At 31.4% G+C, this 18,522-nt stretch overlaps 1 protein-coding gene across 9 annotated transcripts in view; it reads left to right on the forward strand.

Annotated features, from left to right (window-relative positions):
- The first annotated feature begins 4,066 nt into the window (after window positions 1-4,066).
- LOC130440507 (cAMP-specific 3',5'-cyclic phosphodiesterase) overlaps window positions 4,067-18,522 on the forward strand; it is a 266,092-nt gene continuing 251,636 nt past the window's right edge. For 2 of the 9 annotated variants that reach the window (XM_056773718.1, XM_056773710.1), the window contains exon 1: window positions 4,095-4,305. The gene's annotated coding sequence lies outside the window, so the exon portion shown is untranslated. Of the gene's footprint in view, window positions 4,306-14,062; window positions 14,845-18,522 lie in introns of those variants that run through there. The other 7 variants (XM_056773715.1, XM_056773719.1, XM_056773721.1 and 4 more) reach the window with 6 other exon arrangements.

Consider the following 18,522-nt stretch of genomic DNA (forward strand, 5'->3'; position numbering starts at 1 on the left):
TTTTGTTTCCATTTGACTCGTAGACATGACATTCTTTACTTATGACATCACATTAACAAACAAATCCAAAGCCGTTCCTTTTTTGAATCTATTTGGTAGGTATAAACGCGTCTTCAGTTTAATAACATTACAACAAAAATATTTTGCTTCTCATGTTTGAGGGCTCGAGCTCCACCGCTAGAAGATCTTCTTTCTTTAACCGGTGCTACGGTCTTTTGAGAACCAGGGCCTTCTCAACAATCGACTGCCAAAACTTCTATCCTGAACATGGTGCCTCCAATGTCATTGCGGAATCAGATCTGCTTCATCGTCTTCCAACCACCGATGGCGCAGTCTTTCTCTCAGTCGCCGTCCTCCAGGAACTCCATACATGGCTGTGCATGGACCAAAAATCTTTCGTAGGATCTCCGCTCACTTGTCTTCGTCATATCTCATGTCTCGCATCCTTATTTGACTGCGTGTTTTGTAAATTGTGAGCTTTGACCTTCGTGAGAGCTCCCTGAACTGCCCAGAAGCATCTGTTTCCCACAGCTTGCCTTGATCTCCGTTGTTATGTTATGCTAGAAAATGCAATTTGTTATTAATATTAACGATCATTATACAAAAATGCGTGTACTTTACAAATGAGTTATATGTAAACCCTGTGGTTACTATTAAAAGAAGTAGATACTGTGTTTTGAACTAAAATTGATTTGAAGTTGACTATTTTGTAGATTTGATTGGTCAGTACATAATTGGTTTTATCTTAGACTATACAGTTACACAAACTATTACTTTAGCCTAGAAAGTGGTAAAACATCTAAAAGGACTAAATCTAAACGATTTTGCACTATTCTAAATCCTCTTAGTGGCTTTTAATAAAAAATAATTGAAAAGAGTTTTTATGGTTAGAAAATGGTTTTCGATTTTTTTTAAAAAAAAAGGGTAAAATTGTTTAAAAAGAATCAAAAATTCTTTTCAAAAAACAAGACAGATTATTAATTCCTACAAAAAGAATCAGGAAGAAACGTTTCTATTCACTTTTTACAATTGAAATGCAAAAATAACAGGAATGCATAAAATGGAATCAATTTTTGAGAAAGTAAATCCTGGTTTAAAGAAAGAAATTAAAAATGGTTAACGTTGTGTCTAAAAGATATTTTTCCTTCAAAGATAGAACCATTGAGTAAATTGTAATTGGTTTTCCATTGCTATACACCAAACAACCTTTTTCCTTGGAAATCATGTGAGTTGTAAACAGAGTCAATGCGTTCGTGGTTTCTTGTTACACTTTCATTAAAATTTTGCCTAGTTCGTTAGAATTTGCAATTAAACTTAGATTTAATCAAAGTTAAAAAACAAACTTTCCACTTCACCTTTGAAAAAAACGAGTTTTGCAAGTTTCATCTTATTCATGTAACAGCAATTTTAAATAGTGTGTTATAATTCGTCGAATTGTTTCTTTGTTCGTTTTCAATAATATGTAAACGCTCGTCTATTATATCAAATATTTAAATTATACCTTGATGTCTATTTACTGTGTTCGGTTGTGTAAATCTGACTGTTAGGTATCGCTCTGCAATCCACTTTATTTCGATGGCACTGCTCGGTTTGTGTTTGGTTGTATATATTTTTTAATACTCTAGGGCTTTTTGAAAGCTATAACCCGTGCTCAGGTAGATCACCTATTAGCTGAACGAGATTTAGATCACAGTTTCCGAATGTTGCGTTCAATGGGAATTGAAAGTAGACAGGGAAATAAATAATTTTTAAAGTTCAAACACCCATAGATAAATACAATAACCCGTCAGCTGATCGATTCATCTACTGGTCTATCAGAGTAGAAGAGATCATATCGTACGACTACGATCCGAAGGACTCTGTAAGTTTCCGAACATTCTTATCCTGATTGGGTTAACCCAACCATAATTTCCGGAAAGTCCTTTCGAGTAAGATTTTTTTTATCCGAATCTTGAAAGACGGCTATCAGATTTGTTTTGCATTTTGACTTTTCGTTTGACATTTCAATGTTTATCAATTACCAATTTTATTCGACAGTTGTTTGTACATATGTAGTAGTTTTATTCGTAATGTATAAAAACTGACTGAGTATAATATTTCCCTTCTATACTGCAAATATCCAATTAAAAAGTCAATTTGTGTACTTTCATAAAACTACACACTGTTCTGACCAGCTGACGTATTTTAGGTTTTTTTCTCGTAAGCGTTTACTGTTCAGCAATCACCACAATCAATCTGTACAACCTATGATCACTTGATACTCTCTTTGCTCGCTGGGTTCCGCGAACAACATTACCGAACGCAACAATTATTTCCTTTCACTTCATTTAATTTTAAAATAGATAATATTTTGTATCATCGCCACAATTTTTTTTGGTAATTTCAATAAGAATAAATTAACGTTGTGACTATCAGTGATGTAATTCAGTATTTCTAAATTTTTATAGATGAATAAATACTTTATAAACAATGTTTTTCTTTCTATTATTTATAAAATTATTTTTATAAAATGACTTAAAAATAACAATTTCTTTGAGGATTTTTTTGCATGCAAGTTGCAGTTCTACGGAGAAATATGATCACATTCAAATCAACAACAAAGGAAATGTCAGTCGGATCAGCTGATCGGTTAAAGCACTTTTGTAAAACTGACCTAACCTAACTCTTATGGTAAATCCACTTTTCTTGTTGTTTAGTTTTTATTATTGACAGTATGGATGGCGATTGTTTCTAAGAAAGATCCATTTTTAAATCGATTCGAATCGTAACGTGATGAATCGATCCATAAAAAAATCGGGGTCTAAAAGATTGATTTCTAATAAATTCATTTTATTCACAATGTAAATATGAATCTATTTTATGAAAAGCAAGAAAGATACCATAATTAACAATCTCCGAGATATCTCATCAGTAATATCAGGGATTTTTTAGTTCAGGGAATTTGATAATAACAATTAGTTTTATTACCATATCAAATTATCAGATCAGGTATAAAAAAACGCATTTATTTTCTAAATCTATTTGCTACATTAAAATAAAAACATAAAAAAACGAAATTTGATTTTCAAGGGTGAAATACCGATCCACTGAAACGATTTAGTACAACAAATCGATTTATTTGGTCGGAGGAATCGATTCTTCGATTAATCGATTTCAGATCGCCATCCCTAATTGACATCTACACATAATCTTCTTAGTATATCTTGAAAAATATTTCAAGGTCAAGATGTTAATTCAACTTATGCCTATTGCCTTTCTATTTGTGAATTTTATATGTAAACATTGATTTTTTGACATATTCGCATATTAACGGATTTCAAATAATTTTTAATACAATGTCTATATTTAAATTTTCTATCGTCTTGTTGAAATTAAATATGCTTATACACTTCGCAGACTGTAAAACGAAAACAAAGTACTAAATCACCTGAAAATTTCAATATAAACATAATTAATTCGAAACGACGTTGTGTAATAATAAAACTGTTAAAATATTCCTTGATATTTCACCTACATGTGTTTTTATATGAGACACATGCAAATGATACTTGTTGAATGGCGACACAAGTTATGTGTTCGATAATACACTTTACAACGTGTTGCCGGTGTTATATAGTTCGATAACCCTGTCGTGGACAGGAAATTTCAATCTCAAACTTTAATTCAGTTAATATAATTTCAAATATTACGTTTTTTCTTTTTATTCGTTAATGCATTTGTTAATAATATTTCTCAATCATACTGTATAATATTCATAATTCCCATCAACTTTTAAAGCATATTTTAATATATTGTTACCGTAGTTTTCTGCTAGATGGCAGCGTGAGTTGTTTTAATTTTGTTATTGATATTAATTTATCTATGATTATAAGATTTCAAAAACAGATTCAACTTTATTTTTCATTGTTCTTGGTAGTTTTACGTTTTTAACATAATAATAAGTTATTAAAAATAGTATAATCTGGTTTGTCACTTTCCGTGATCTGTTATTGGTTTGATTGGTTAATATACAATATTTTCCGGATAATAGATGAGTCTAGCGAACCATAAAGGACGGTGGGTAGGTAGTATATAGTAGGATACAGACCACAAGCGTTCCGCTTCCCTGAACGCGTTCTCCGCACATGAAACTCAATTAGTTATAATCATCTTTTGATTGTTGAACATTTCGAGTGTATACAAAGGTTCACGCGAGTGGTGGAATAGTGATTTATCTATGAACTAATTGAAATTACTTTACCAAGGATTTTAACGGACAATTTTCGAAAGTACTAAAGATGGAAACCACTTAAAAACATTGAAAAGGTAGACTATTATCAAATTATTCTGCAATCGGATAATTATTGTTCGAAAATAGTTTTATATTCCGAGAGGCATAAATACAGGATGATGTGACCTTAGTCACAACATTCTTCGTCCTATTTTTCTCGTTTTTTTTGAGCTCATCCCAAAAATATGATAACCAAATTATATTTCAAAAATTGGATGCCTGTGAAAATAAAAAAGATTTGAGGATTTCTTTGGTCAGTTTTGTTTCAAGAATTTTTTTAATAATTATACGGTACTAGGTTTTTGAGACACTGTCATATTTGTGCCGCGTAAATTGTCCTTGTCATTGGAAAACAGAACGTGGTTTTTTAAGTATTTATCTGAGTAGATTTTGACTATCATGCTATATTGTCATAATTTTATAATATTTGACGTTATGTTACGTGCTCAAACTATTTGGAATGCTCTAATTATTATTTCGCAAAGAGGTTATACGATTTCCATGAATTTCCGTTTGCAGGAAATTCGTAATTTTACCCATTTTTTGGTAATATTTACATTGTTGTTATATGTTTAGTTTTTATAGAAATTCCTAAGAAATGCTGAATATTTTACCTTTCAATTAGTCTAGTTTATAATAAATAATTTATATTTTAATTGAATTATCCCCTTTTGATCTTGATATTTTTGTGATATACGAGGGTTGCTTGAAAAGTTTCCGACCTCAACCTGAAGATATCATCGAGGAAGCTCACCAAATGGCACTGAACGACCGTCGGATTAAGATTATAGTAATAGAAAAGGCTTTCAGCATATAAAAAGAGCACATTTGCAATATCTTGATTGAAGAATTATGCATGTGTAAGTTTGGACCAAAAGCGTATTCGAATGAACTTTCCCCAGGTGAATTAAGCAACATTAATGGAACTATTTCGATCGATTTATAAGTGTAAACGAAACCTGGACCCAACTTATACTAAAAACACTCGAGACAATAGATTGCGAAGGGCAAACCTGCTACGAGATGGTTTTATCGGTCGAAAAAGTGATGGTGAACATTTTTTTGGAAAAGTCGAGGTAAAACAATAACATGAGAGTATTTCGCATCGTTGCTTGATGAGGAAAGGGATAAATTTCAAAAAGAGACCATATTGAAAAAAAACCACCCACCGTATTCATTTGATTTGGTCCCCGGTGAAGTTTTCGTGTTTCCCAACTTTAAAGTTTTACTTTCAAGAGAGAGATATTCATCGGTCGAGGGCTTGAAATCTATAAACTATGTTAAAAAATAAAAATGATTATGCTTATTTTCTGACCACCCTCGTAATGATTGAGTACAGTAAAAGTCAGTTTCTAGAACTGATCGACTTGTTTTCAAGGTATTATAAGGCAATTCCAAAGTATTTTCATTTTGATTAAGTAATATAATATATTTTCGTTTATCGTTATCTAAATTCTGTAATTATTATTGTTGATTTATATTGTTTATTTGGTTTTACTTTTATGTTTCTCCTTGACATGACAAGCATCATAGAAATACTTAACAATTATTCAACAATGTAGGCAACCAACATTACAAAATTGATTGTATTTTTGTTACATCAAATAAGAAATTATTGTACAAAGTTTATAATAATAAATTATTGAGTATTCAACAATTATAATTTTTCTAGTTTTCAATTTATTTTGAGAACTCTACACCACTGCATCGTTTATGTAGTAACCGCCCCTGGTAACACTATTATTAAATAAAATATTGTACGTTCTATACATAACCTCAAATTCATTCACGTGATTCATCTGAAAAAAAAATCAAATTTAAATCTACTTTATTCAAAAGTTGTCTCACGCTTCAATATATTAAATATATTAACATTATAATTTTCTTCCTCAAAGTGTAATGTTTGTTTTCCGTAACAATTATTCAGTTCAAAGACGTTGTTAAATCTGAAATGATGGATAAGCTTTTATCTCTATGGGTGAATTATAACGTCGAACCTTATGGTATAGAAATTTCACAATGTAGTCGTGATTGATAATACAAATTATTTCCTTCACTTTGTCTTTGTCTGAACTGATAGCGCGAGTCCATTATTACAAAGCGAGTAAATGAATTAATAAATGAATAACTTCTAATAGTATTAAAGCATATAAAAAATATGTTTTATCAATTGAGGAGTTTATTTATCTGCTTGATTGTAAAAAAAAATATTTTTCCGCAGTTTTATTTTCTAAACCATCTTTATGATCTAAACATCTCCATAAAAAACCTGTTGGTACACAAAATTTATAATTTGGGGTGATTATAATGAAATGAAGCCAACTAACGATAACAAGTTGGTTCTGAATAGAAAATATTCGAAACGGTGGTGACTTTTATAGGAAAATTAAAATTAATTAAGGGTCGTTAATAAGAAGATCGGAAAGCTTTTTTATTTTCACTTTAGAATGGGACCGAATGGATAGATACAGTGTGTTATAATAATCTGTGAATATTAAAACGAAACATAAACTAACAGCCTTCAATATTGATAAATAGTAATTAGTGATCACGTGCAGCTAAAGTTGCATGACAATATAGGATTTTTTAAGAAGAAAAAATATTCAGTTTCCAGAGAAAAAAAAAGGGTGAAGGTAAAAAATGAACAGGTGGATTAGTTGATAATATCATGTAAGTAATCGTGGAAGGGTGTTGTTTTGGGTAATTCTAGTTGCCTGCTTGTTTTCTTTATGGAAAAATGGAGATAAAAAAACTTTTTATGTATGTAGGACAGTAGAAAATCTACTAGTTTTGGAATAATGTATCTACTTTCCATGTTTGTAGGACATTCCTTACCACGTTATCTAAGATCATAGAAATATTGGTCAAAAAGAGGCGTTTACCATTTCTGTTCTGTTCTATTCTCCCTTCTAAATAATGTCTAATCTAGCCTAAACAGCCTTTACTCCACTGCAAAAACTTTTTGTGATTTTTCCAAGGCTTTCGATTGTGATAATCATATTTTAATCAACAAATTGCAGTACTACGCATGGCTCAAGTTATACCTAACCAAACAATCCATTGTTTCACTCTAGCCGAAATTATTTTTTCATTATCCTTATTTAAATCCTTGATAGAAACTACTCCTAAGTTATCAGAAACAACTTTAGTTATTTAGGTGTAACTTTATTGATGATGATTTATTTGTTCAAGACCATTTTGAAATAATATCAATTAAAAAACATTTTGATAAAAACCTTTTTTGCATTAATGGGTTCACTGTAGCCTTCCAGATTAGTGATGTGACACTGTATATAAAAAATCGATTTCTATTTAATCGTTTTTTAGCATGAATAATCGATTAATAAATAATCGATTCTTCTTAAGAAAAATCATCGATTTTGTTATATTAATCGTTTATACTAATTTGTAAATTATTTTCAAAATTCTATGACATCATAGTATTGATTTATTAATTAAAAATAAACAACAGAAATAGTAAGTTTTAGATAAATCAAATTTAAAAGGGGATTCAAATTAAAATGTTTTCCACATAAATCAACAAAATTAAATTATTTAAATAAAAAAAAAAACTAGAACTGGACCAGAAGACCAAACTTATGGTCGAGAGGTAGCAAATGAAGTAATTTTAAAAAAAGTCGATTTTTAATCGATTATTCATGAAAATAAAATCGATTTTTGTTCAATTATCTTCAAAATCGATTATTTTTCGCATCCCTATTCAGTATTACAAACAAACGTGACGTGTTAACAAAAAATAGGTGACTTATTATTTACATAAAAAATAATTCCAATTAATAATCAGTATGTTTACCTTTTTTAAATATTGAATACTTTTTCCTGTTCTCCAAGCACATCTGGTATGCGCTTTTAGCTTCGACCTTGAGCTCTTCCAATGATCGGACTTTATCTCTTTAATCGATACAAAACGCTGTCAGTTCATGTTTTTTTTTTACTTTTGGGTATTGGAAACAATCGAAGGAGGATTAGAATAACATCAAAATTCTTCGTAATCCAATCATATTAGATAAATCCAACTATTTGATGTAGTTTTCACTTAAAGAAACATCGTTTTGAAATAAATTCCGCCAATATTGGGGAATTAAAAGATATTACAACAGAAAAAAATAATCTAGTGGAGATAACCATGTTAGGGTCGTTTTATACCGGTATTTCTGCATGTCACAGGGCTGCGACATGGGTACATTCCACAATCACGTTCACGACAACGATCTTCCCCGTTCCATTTAGTCCACAGCCTTAAAATCGTAAACCCAAGTTATCTTATAATTTGTAAGTTATTGAATTTTGTAGTGCGTCACCAAAAAAATTACTTATAATATATTTAATGAGATATATTCTCACGGTTGCAATGTGTGTTGCTTGAGTTTTGAAACTAATTATTTTAACGATCACTTCGACCCACCTCTTGACAAGAATCGTCGTGAACGTTAGTCATTAGTTCCATGCCATTGACGTTGACAGATGACAGCCTTCCAATCACTTAATAAAATGAAATCGGGCGTTGCAATAAAATGCTTGAAATGTACATATTATATCAATCTAATAATAATTAATCTATAACTGTTATATCTGAAACCAAAGAAGTCAAAAATAAATAGTTTAACGTGAAATGCGTTTTTAATATCCTACCAACTACATTCTTCAGAAAAATATCTTGTTTTAAAACAGAGTTATATTTTGAACATCCCGGCAAATCCCAATTAGTAATGACTCCACTCGCAGTAGCGCTAAAAACGAAATTTACACAACAAGTTGCCTATCTACCTGTATATCTTTAATCTGTGATTAGTTCTTGCCGCGACCACAACGTTCGTAGTGACATGTGACACGCCCATGTGGCAAATTGTATTTGAACAAGATGGATTCTATGCAACGTCATTGATGCGTCAAAAACAGTTTCTAGGTTATGTTTTATTTAGATTCGCTTTGAAAAGTGAAGATTTTGGCAAAACGACATCAAGAAAAAGAAGATTATCGGTCATAGACTTCATTGGAGATTATAGAATGAGATGTCTACAATTCAAATTATAAAAACAATAAAGTGAATCGTGATATTTCCATAGATATATTACCAATAGAGTAGGCATGCCATGCTTTACTGAAACTTTTAGTGAGAGTTAACTCTACTTTTCCTGTAACATATATAAGTTTATTGTGAAGTAACACAAACCAATAGTTTCTTATTTTCATTTATATTTAACGTCCGGTGACGTATACAGGCTGCATTTTAGTGCATATTATGTAAAATATGAATTTCCTAATGATTAAAACCGCGATATCTCACGAACGGTGAGTCGTAAGAGAAAAAGTGACTGGACCATTTTTGTAGAAAATTGTATGATCTACAACTTTTGTCTAACCTACTTTCACGATAATTCTCACTGTTTTCGAGAAAAATGGAAAAAACCTTAATTTTGTATATTTGACCTTGAATAAATTTTTTTGCAGGATTAGGATCGATGGGGACTTTTGACATTTCATTTATAATGATGTATTTAACGTCTCTGGCAATTTTCTATGCGAATTTTGGCTAAGTTATGACTTATTTTTGTCTATTTTGACTGGATTATTAGTGTCCTCTCATTCATTGTACAAACATTGAAATTTTAGGTTAGGAATAAATAAACATCTTGTTGAAGAAATGAAGTATTTTTTTACTCTTTTAAAGAAAAATAAACATCGTATCTGTTTGAATATTGATGTTTACTCGTTTAATTCAAAAATTTATATGCATATATACGTATTTATTTCTTGTCCATGACCTAAAAGAAATTCCCAGTTCTCATTTACGTTTGTCAGTTTTAAAATTCTCCATGAACCATTTCGTATCGATTCCGATTCCATCAAATTTAATATGGTATCAAAATACAGTTGTGGGGAAATACATTTCTCCCTTATTTCCTCCGATTTCGAGTTTCATATATTCTCGTAAATAATGAGGAAATAACAGGAAAATAAATTTTCAATCAAACTTATTAAAATACATGAACTGTTCTGAATAATTAGGAATTTTGAATTACATTATTTTACAGAAAATTTTGCACAATTCCCCACTGATATTTCTATCTGCAGCCAAAATTTTTGATACCTTCTTTGAGCTCTTCATTGGTGCTTAGCTCGAGAAGCCTTATTGTGAAATGAGTAACTTTTATCAATAAAATTCGTAGTTACATTGATGAAGAATCTGAAGATGGGTGTCGGATGAGTATCAGGGGGGCTTTAAAAAGTCAACTACAACAAATTTTCATCTTGAAGGCAATCCAGGACAATATCTATGACCAAGGATTAACCTGAAGCTCCTCTTTGTGGATTTTAAGCAGTAAATTGAAAACATTTGATCCAGGTACTAGTAAACAGAAAGAATACATAAGAAAACACTACAATTGGTGAAAATGACACTGAATAATACCGAGATTGAAGTAACTGTATATCAAAAAAGTTTAAAGCAAGGAGAAGTAGTGGTATCCGAACCCAGGGGATGATTTACAATAACAAAACACAAATTCTTGCCGTGGTATGAGTGGTACTTATGAGTAGAACGAAAAAGGATTTAGAAAACATGTTCCTACTCTTAGAAAAGAAAACCATGTGCATAAATGAAGAAAAGACCAAACAAATGGAGATGGGAAGGGATCCGAATAGCTGCAACCAATAGAAAGTAACGACAGAGTAAAACAAGGAGTATAGAAGAAGATCAAAAATACTTTGGATAGGGCATCTAGCCAGAATGGACCAAGAAATTTAGGTGAAAAGATCCTTGTTGAGGGAAAAATGGATAGAATCTAGAGAAGATTTTGAAGCAGTCATCAACAAAAATTGATGAAGAAAAGCAGTAGAGCGACTCCAAGCCTTGTGCCTATTAGGCCTGTAGACCCCAACGTAGACTCCCTTCGACCTCTGGTGGGCCACCTAGACCACTTTGGGAATCGCAGTTAGTATAACAAGACAAAAGCATTCTGTGTGATACTGTATATTGTACTTTAGTTTGACCATTATAACATCGCAAATTTGAATATACATAATTAGTAAAAATAAATATCTATTGAGATAATTATTTGACATCAAGGAAGGAATCAAAAGTGGCGTACAATTTGAACGTCAGAAGTAATATTTCAAAATTAGATAATATAAGGTATTTATAATTAGGTACAAACAAGCGGAAGTTTGCCAACGAGAAATTGTAATTTAATTATGTATGTGATCAAATTATACTTTATATTATATTAATTAAAATTAAACATTAACATATTGTTTTGAATCTAAATTCATATTTCCTGTATAATTATTATTACTGGTAAATTAAAAACACTCGATGTATGTATGTATGCATAATTTTTATGCGAGAATATTTACTTAACCTAACCTAATCTTGCTATGACGCTAGGGATGACAGCTGATCTGTCAATACCACTCCTTCATTTGTCAAAGCTCTCTTCTTCTTCTTGTAGTGTGCCTCGTCCAGTCTAACTGATGAAGATATAATGTCAAACGGGATCGTTCCTCCTTGTTCGCTTTGCGCATGCGCTGCGTCTCGGCGGGTACTCATGAAATAGTATTTGTTCATTGGAAGATTATTATTATTATTGATGGATTAATATAATAATTAAAATAAAGACCTTTTTTTTAAAATATGCAAACAACACCAATTTTATTATAAAAACAAATGGAAGTATGATAATGCCGAAGATAATAATTTAAAAATGTCTTGTGTAGAACGAAACATCTTGTGAACACAATTTTCAGGTTATGTTTTCTTTTATTGAAAAAGTTATATTCGTATCGTCTTTTACAGACAGTTCGTTTCGTAACTTTCCAAGAAAATGGTTTTCTCTCTCTTTCCCTGGGGAATTTTAAGAAAATATACGTAAAAGTCCGCTCAACATCAAAATTTAAATTCAAAGGAATTCTTCTTGAGTTATTTCTATATTTGGGAATGAAAACAAATATAATCCGAATTATTTACTTCGATATACGAGTATTTAATTACGGAGCTATGGATATTTGATAAAATAACACGTTTCACCTGTATATTTATATTTGACTTTTTGGCCTAGTTTGATAAATCAGATTTGATTTATATTTGTGACGAAAATGCAATGATTCTAACCTAATACTGCGTTCGGGTATGTAAATCTGACGATTCTGACTGTTCGGTATCGTTCGGCAATCGTTCGCGTTCTGTTTTATCAATGTTTGAACACTCTGAGTAAGATTGATTTGCTCCGAGAGTTATCGGATTCGTTTTGGTTTTGACGTTTCAATGCTTAGCAATTTTATTCGACAGTTGTTTTTGCGTACATAAAATGAATAGTCTTATTCGTAATGCGTAAAAACTGACTAAGTATATTACGTTTATGGTAGATTGTAGAATTTTGTCACAGAATAATAAAGTCTTTCAAGCAGAAATGTCTTTAACGATCTCCGGAACTTATAATATGTATTTGCCACTTTTAATTCTGAAGGTAGCTGAATGAATAATTTTTAGCTTCGAAGAAAATGGAATTTTTTATTAGATCAGAGGTGGACTTGTTAAGTAAATGTCCAAATTTTTTCTTCTTGTAGGCCAACTATGAATCGGTCTGTCAGTTGAGTTGTGAAAGTGTTTGTCAACCAAACAAATGGATTCTAAAATGAACAGAGTGTTGAAATTTTCTAAAATAGAATTCGCAATTTGAAGATAGATTCGAAAAGACCTCCAGAAAGGCAAACCATAGAGAACATACGATTGGAACAAGTTTTTTCAACATGTGATTTTTTTCAACACGTGATTTTAAACACAAAAAAACGCCTTTCGATGACGACAAGATTATTTGCGTCAGATAAAAGACTACCGAGGTTTTAATAGACAAATAATTTATCCAGATGAAACATGGTTTGACAGTCACGATGTAGTGAGTTTCGGTTGGGTTGGCAATAGTTAAAATTGCCTTGTTCTAAAGGGAAACGCATTATAATAGTACACGCTGGAAGCAAAGACGTTTGGGTTTGGTTTCAAGTAAATAAAACAATAAAAATATACTTACATGAAATTTGATATCTAGATATTCATCGGAAAAATTACGACATGGGCCCAGCAGCTGTGTAGAAACCGAGGAGCGTGGCTAATAATCGAGAAACAACGTAAAGTTCGGCTACTCGACTAGAAATGGCGTTACTGTGCGCGACGTCTATTAGTTCGGCTGCAACTGCGTTTATCTCTCGTCAAAAGATGGCGCTTATCGCTACGATATATATTCAAATGTAATATTTTGCTTCTTTCGGGAGGAGGGGTGTTTGTTTTCAAAAATATTTATAAAATGAGGTATCTACGCCTATGGTAGATCAAACAAAATTGTCGGCAAAGGTTTTTATATAAGTATTTATAATCTGCAATTGATATCGGAAGAACTAAAGCCATAGATGTTTAAAAGATACTAATTTGACCCCTGACACATAGATACACCATAAAGTATATATAATTCCCCTCGTTGCTACTAAAAATACGTAGCGCTTATCTCGAAAACGTCGGTGATAAGGTAAAAGCAGGACATAAATGTATATATCTATAATTAGCCTTTCCCCAAATATTTCCAATCCCGAATAAATCGATGAGGAGAGTTAGGAATTTATTTTTTCATTTTAATTTTGATGTGTAGCTTATGTTCCTGCATAAAAATCAACGCTTCCACCTTAAACATTTCGGTAGGGTGAATTTCCCTCTACTGCGAACCTTTGTCGATATATAAAACCCGAAATAGCGCCACCGTACGAGAAAATCAGTAACGACTCAGCTGTTTCAGAAGATCCGTGCGATACTGCGCTCAGTTCCAAATCTTTACCGTAATAATGATTATTCGCTTGCACAATTACTCTATATTTAAAAAAAATCTCGCGTAAACTAAAAACAAAATATGTGGGAAAAATCGTGGTATTCGATAGAGAAAAATCAACGTGGTTTTAATAGAGTGCTTTCGATACAGTATCCGAGAATGATCCGCGAACGTTCTAACCTAAAATAAACTATAATTATTTTGTTTATATTTTGTTTTTCGGGTTACGAGATAAACTTTGATCGAAAAATAAAAATTGGATATTTCTAAAATTTCAGTTTTAAGATAGAAATGTTGTACGCGGTCATCGGTGCGAACGCGAAACGAGTAAAATGAATGTTCAAGAATTAAATTTTAGATTTATGAAACCACCTACATTCAAATCGAAAATAACCTACACGGACATTAAATTTTTCTGGTAGTCGTTCGAGACCCCACAACACATGTTGTTTCCTGGAGTGATTGCTCGGCTTATCAATGTTATCTTTTTTGAAAAACTAAAAGTGTTAATGTGTCGGAATTGATAAATTAAGAATCGATATTATCGTGTCTCTATATTTTTTAAAGACCATAATAAACGTTCATATTTTTTTCCAATAAGAGTGGCAACAGGTGATGATTCCATGTTGTTGATTGTTATGTTATTTAGAGAGGGTGTTTGTTGCTATTTTTGCGAAAAATTTCATTTTACGTTGGTCGATTAACGTATAATTCACCTTCCCTGAAAACTTTTGTGTTAAGGTAAGGAATAAACTCAAAATATATAAACATAAAGCATTTCAAGTCTTAACCACGTCTAACTATAATTCAAACCCCACAAAAAAAAGCAAACGAAAATTTAAAATAATTATTTTGCGTTCGTCTCTGTTAACAGGACTATACATAAAAAAATTACAAATTTATCATAATAACCTACGTTCCTACCTTGTGGTAAAAATAAGCTGAGAATTATATAACTAGAACTAGAATATTGGGGATTGCAGCAAATTTGGAAATGAAAACTTCTTCTTAAACTATAATTCCAAGCTTGACTTGAATTTCTTCACAATATTTTTTTTGTCCTTAATTGTTTCGAATGTTGTTATAGAGCCCCATTGCTGTAACGTACCAAGACATGGAGTATTTGCTGACTAGTTAGAACAAAAACTATTATGATAAGGATTGCAGCAAATTTGGAAATGAAAACTTCTTCTTAAACTATAATTCCAAGCTTGACTTGAATTTCTTCACAATATTTTTTTTGTCCTTAATTGTTTCGAATGTTGTTATAGAGCCCCATTGCTGTACCGTACCAAGACATGGAGTATTTGCTGACTAGTTAGAACAAAAACTATTATGATAAGGATTGCAGCAAATTTGGAAATGAAAACTTCTTCTTAAACTATAATTCCAAGTTTGACTTGAATTTCTTCACAATATTTTTTTTGTCCTTAATTGTTTCGAATGTTGTTATAGAGCCCCATTGCTGTAACGTACCAAGACATGGAGTATTTGCTGACTAGTTAGAACAAAAACTATTATGATAAGGATTTCAGCAAATTTGGAAATGAAAACTTCTTCTTAAACTATAATTCCAAGCTTGACTTGAATTTCTTCACAATATTTTTTTTGTCCTTAATTGTTTCGAATGTTGTTATAGAGCCCCATTGCTGTAACGTACCAAGACATGGAGTATTTGCTGACTAGTTAGAACAAAAACTATTAAGATAAGGATTGCAGCAAATTTGGAAATGAAAACTTCTTCTTAAACTATAATTCCAAGCTTGACTTGAATTTCTTCACAATATTTTCTCCTTAATTGTTTCGAATGTTGTTATAGAGCCCCATTGCTGTAACGTACCAAGACATGGAGTATTTGCTGACTAGTTAGAACAAAAACTATTATGATAAGGATTGCAGCAAATTTGGAAATGAAAACTTCTTCTTAAACTATAATTCCAAGTTTGACTTGAATTTCTTCACAATATTTTTTTTGTCCTTAATTGTTTCGAATGTTGTTATAGAGCCCCATTGCTGTAACGTACCAAGACATGGAGTATTTGCTGACTAGTTAGAACAAAAACTATTATGATAAGGATTTCAGCAAATTTGGAAATGAAAACTTCTTCTTAAACTATAATTCCAAGCTTGACTTGAATTTCTTCACAATATTTTTTTTGTCCTTAATTGTTTCGAATGTTGTTATAGAGCCCCATTGCTGTAACGTACCAAGACATGGAGTATTTGCTGACTAGTTAGAACAAAAACTATTAAGATAAGGATTGCAGCAAATTTGGAAATGAAAACTTCTTCTTAAACTATAATTCCAAGCTTGACTTGAATTTCTTCACAATATTTTCTCCTTAATTGTTTCGAATGTTGTTATAGAGCCCCATTGCTGTAACGTACCAAGACATGGAGTATTTGCTGACTAGTTAGAACAAAAACTATTATGATAAGGATTGCAGCAAATTTGGAAATGAAAACTTCTTCTTAAACTATAATTCCAAGCTTGACTTGAATTTCTTCACAATATTTTTTTTGTCCTTAATTGTTTCGAATGTTGTTATAGAGCCCCATTGCTGTAACGTACCAAGACATGGAGTATTTGCTGACTAGTTAGAACAAAAACTATTATGATAAGGATTGCAGCAAATGTGGAAATGAAAACTTCTTCTTAAACTATAATTCCAAGCTTGACTTGAATTTCTTCACAATATTTTTTTTGTCCTTAATTGTTTCGAATGTTGTTATAGAGCCCCATTGCTGTAACGTACCAAGACATGTAGTATTTGCTGACTAGTTAGAACAAAAACTATTATGATAAGGATTGCAGCAAATTTGGAAATGAAAACTCTTTCTTAAACTATAATTCCAAGCTTTCGAAAAGTGTCCTTCCCATCATCAGGGAAACTGTGTATCTGTGCATGTTTCTAATGTGTGTCTTGATTAAGTATTGAGTTGATGATCGGCGTTGTGATGTGTGAGGGTGTAATCCTCGTTATTTTGATATAAAGCATCTTGTATTATATTCCTTTGAAAGATTAATTTTAGTTTTCGATCACGACTTGAATTTCTTCACAGTGTTTTCTCCTTAATTGTTTCGATTGTTGTTATAGAACCTCATTGTTTGTAACGTACCAAGACATGTAATATTTGCTGACTAGTTAGAACAAAAACTAGAATAATAAGGATTGCAGCAAATTTGGACATGAAAACTTCAAGATTTTACTAAGAAAATTTCGTATTCAGTTTTTTGCCAGTGTTAGTTGTCGCCAGAGTCGATTTTTTTGCTCACGTACAATCTTCTCTCTTATAATTAAAACTTCTCTTTTCATTTCAAATTTTATTTGTTTGTTTTCCCAGTATTTGTAATGTAATTATCCATTTATATACTTAATCCAAATCTATAAGAGTCTGATCTATCTGAATATTCGTTTGGAAGAGTTAGATCTCGTTTAGAGTGTGGATCTCGACTTCCGCTTAAGTTTTGAAACCATCGTGGATAGGAAGAATAATCAAAATCATAGCGTGCGCTGACGATGTATCTGTTTTGATTTCTGGTAGAGATCCATAAACGAAAGCGACATCCCGAGGGCGGAAAATAACGGAGTCAATCCTAGAAAGACATTTGTTTACTATAAAATACAATATAAATGGAAAAAAAATGTGAAGACTGCAGGAATCTACAAAAAAAACAACAACTAAATAGAATCTTACGAAAGTGCAGATGATACCAGCAAATAATTGAAAAATTTCAATGGGAAACCTTGAGAATTAGCTTTAAAAGGCTTCAGAGGTTTCTGAGGTCTAAATCTGCCTCTTTTTTGTTCCGAATTGACTCTAATTCGCCATCACTCGGTGTAGCAATGAAAATTTTATACCAGTACATTATTTGATACATTACCACGAACTAATTGCGAGAAATGCTGGAAATATTTAATCTCATACAAACTATTTGTCAGGCATACCCTTAAAGGGATGGATATCCTTATAGAAAGGTATAATTGAGTTTTGAACATGGGTACGTTTAAACTTTTCTAACTTAGATAATATTATGAAGACATCTCCATACATACGTTATTCTGAGAAATCTGAAATTTTGTTGATAAATACGTTGGAAATATCGCAAACATTCATTTTAAAAAGTTGTTCAGAATTAAGTTAGAAGTAGAGAAAAACTTTTTCTATAAACGGAAGTAAATAAAATATAATGCTTTGGATGTTTTCAACGATAAGAAAGTTTATGATCCTTGATATGCTGCGCGACTAATAGATTGCGTTTAACTTTATGATTAACCGTTTTAATAGGTTAAACACCAAAAATTATGCATTTTGATACACGTTAATCACTAGTTTCGCTTCCTTTGATTGTATAAAGTTGGTGTTTTGTTTATACTCTCATGTTAGAGAAAAGTGAGGTTATGATTGATACTTTCG

The sequence above is a fragment of the Diorhabda sublineata genome, chromosome 2 (genome assembly GCF_026230105.1).
Source record: "Diorhabda sublineata isolate icDioSubl1.1 chromosome 2, icDioSubl1.1, whole genome shotgun sequence".
Lineage (NCBI taxonomy): Eukaryota > Metazoa > Arthropoda > Insecta > Coleoptera > Chrysomelidae > Diorhabda > Diorhabda sublineata.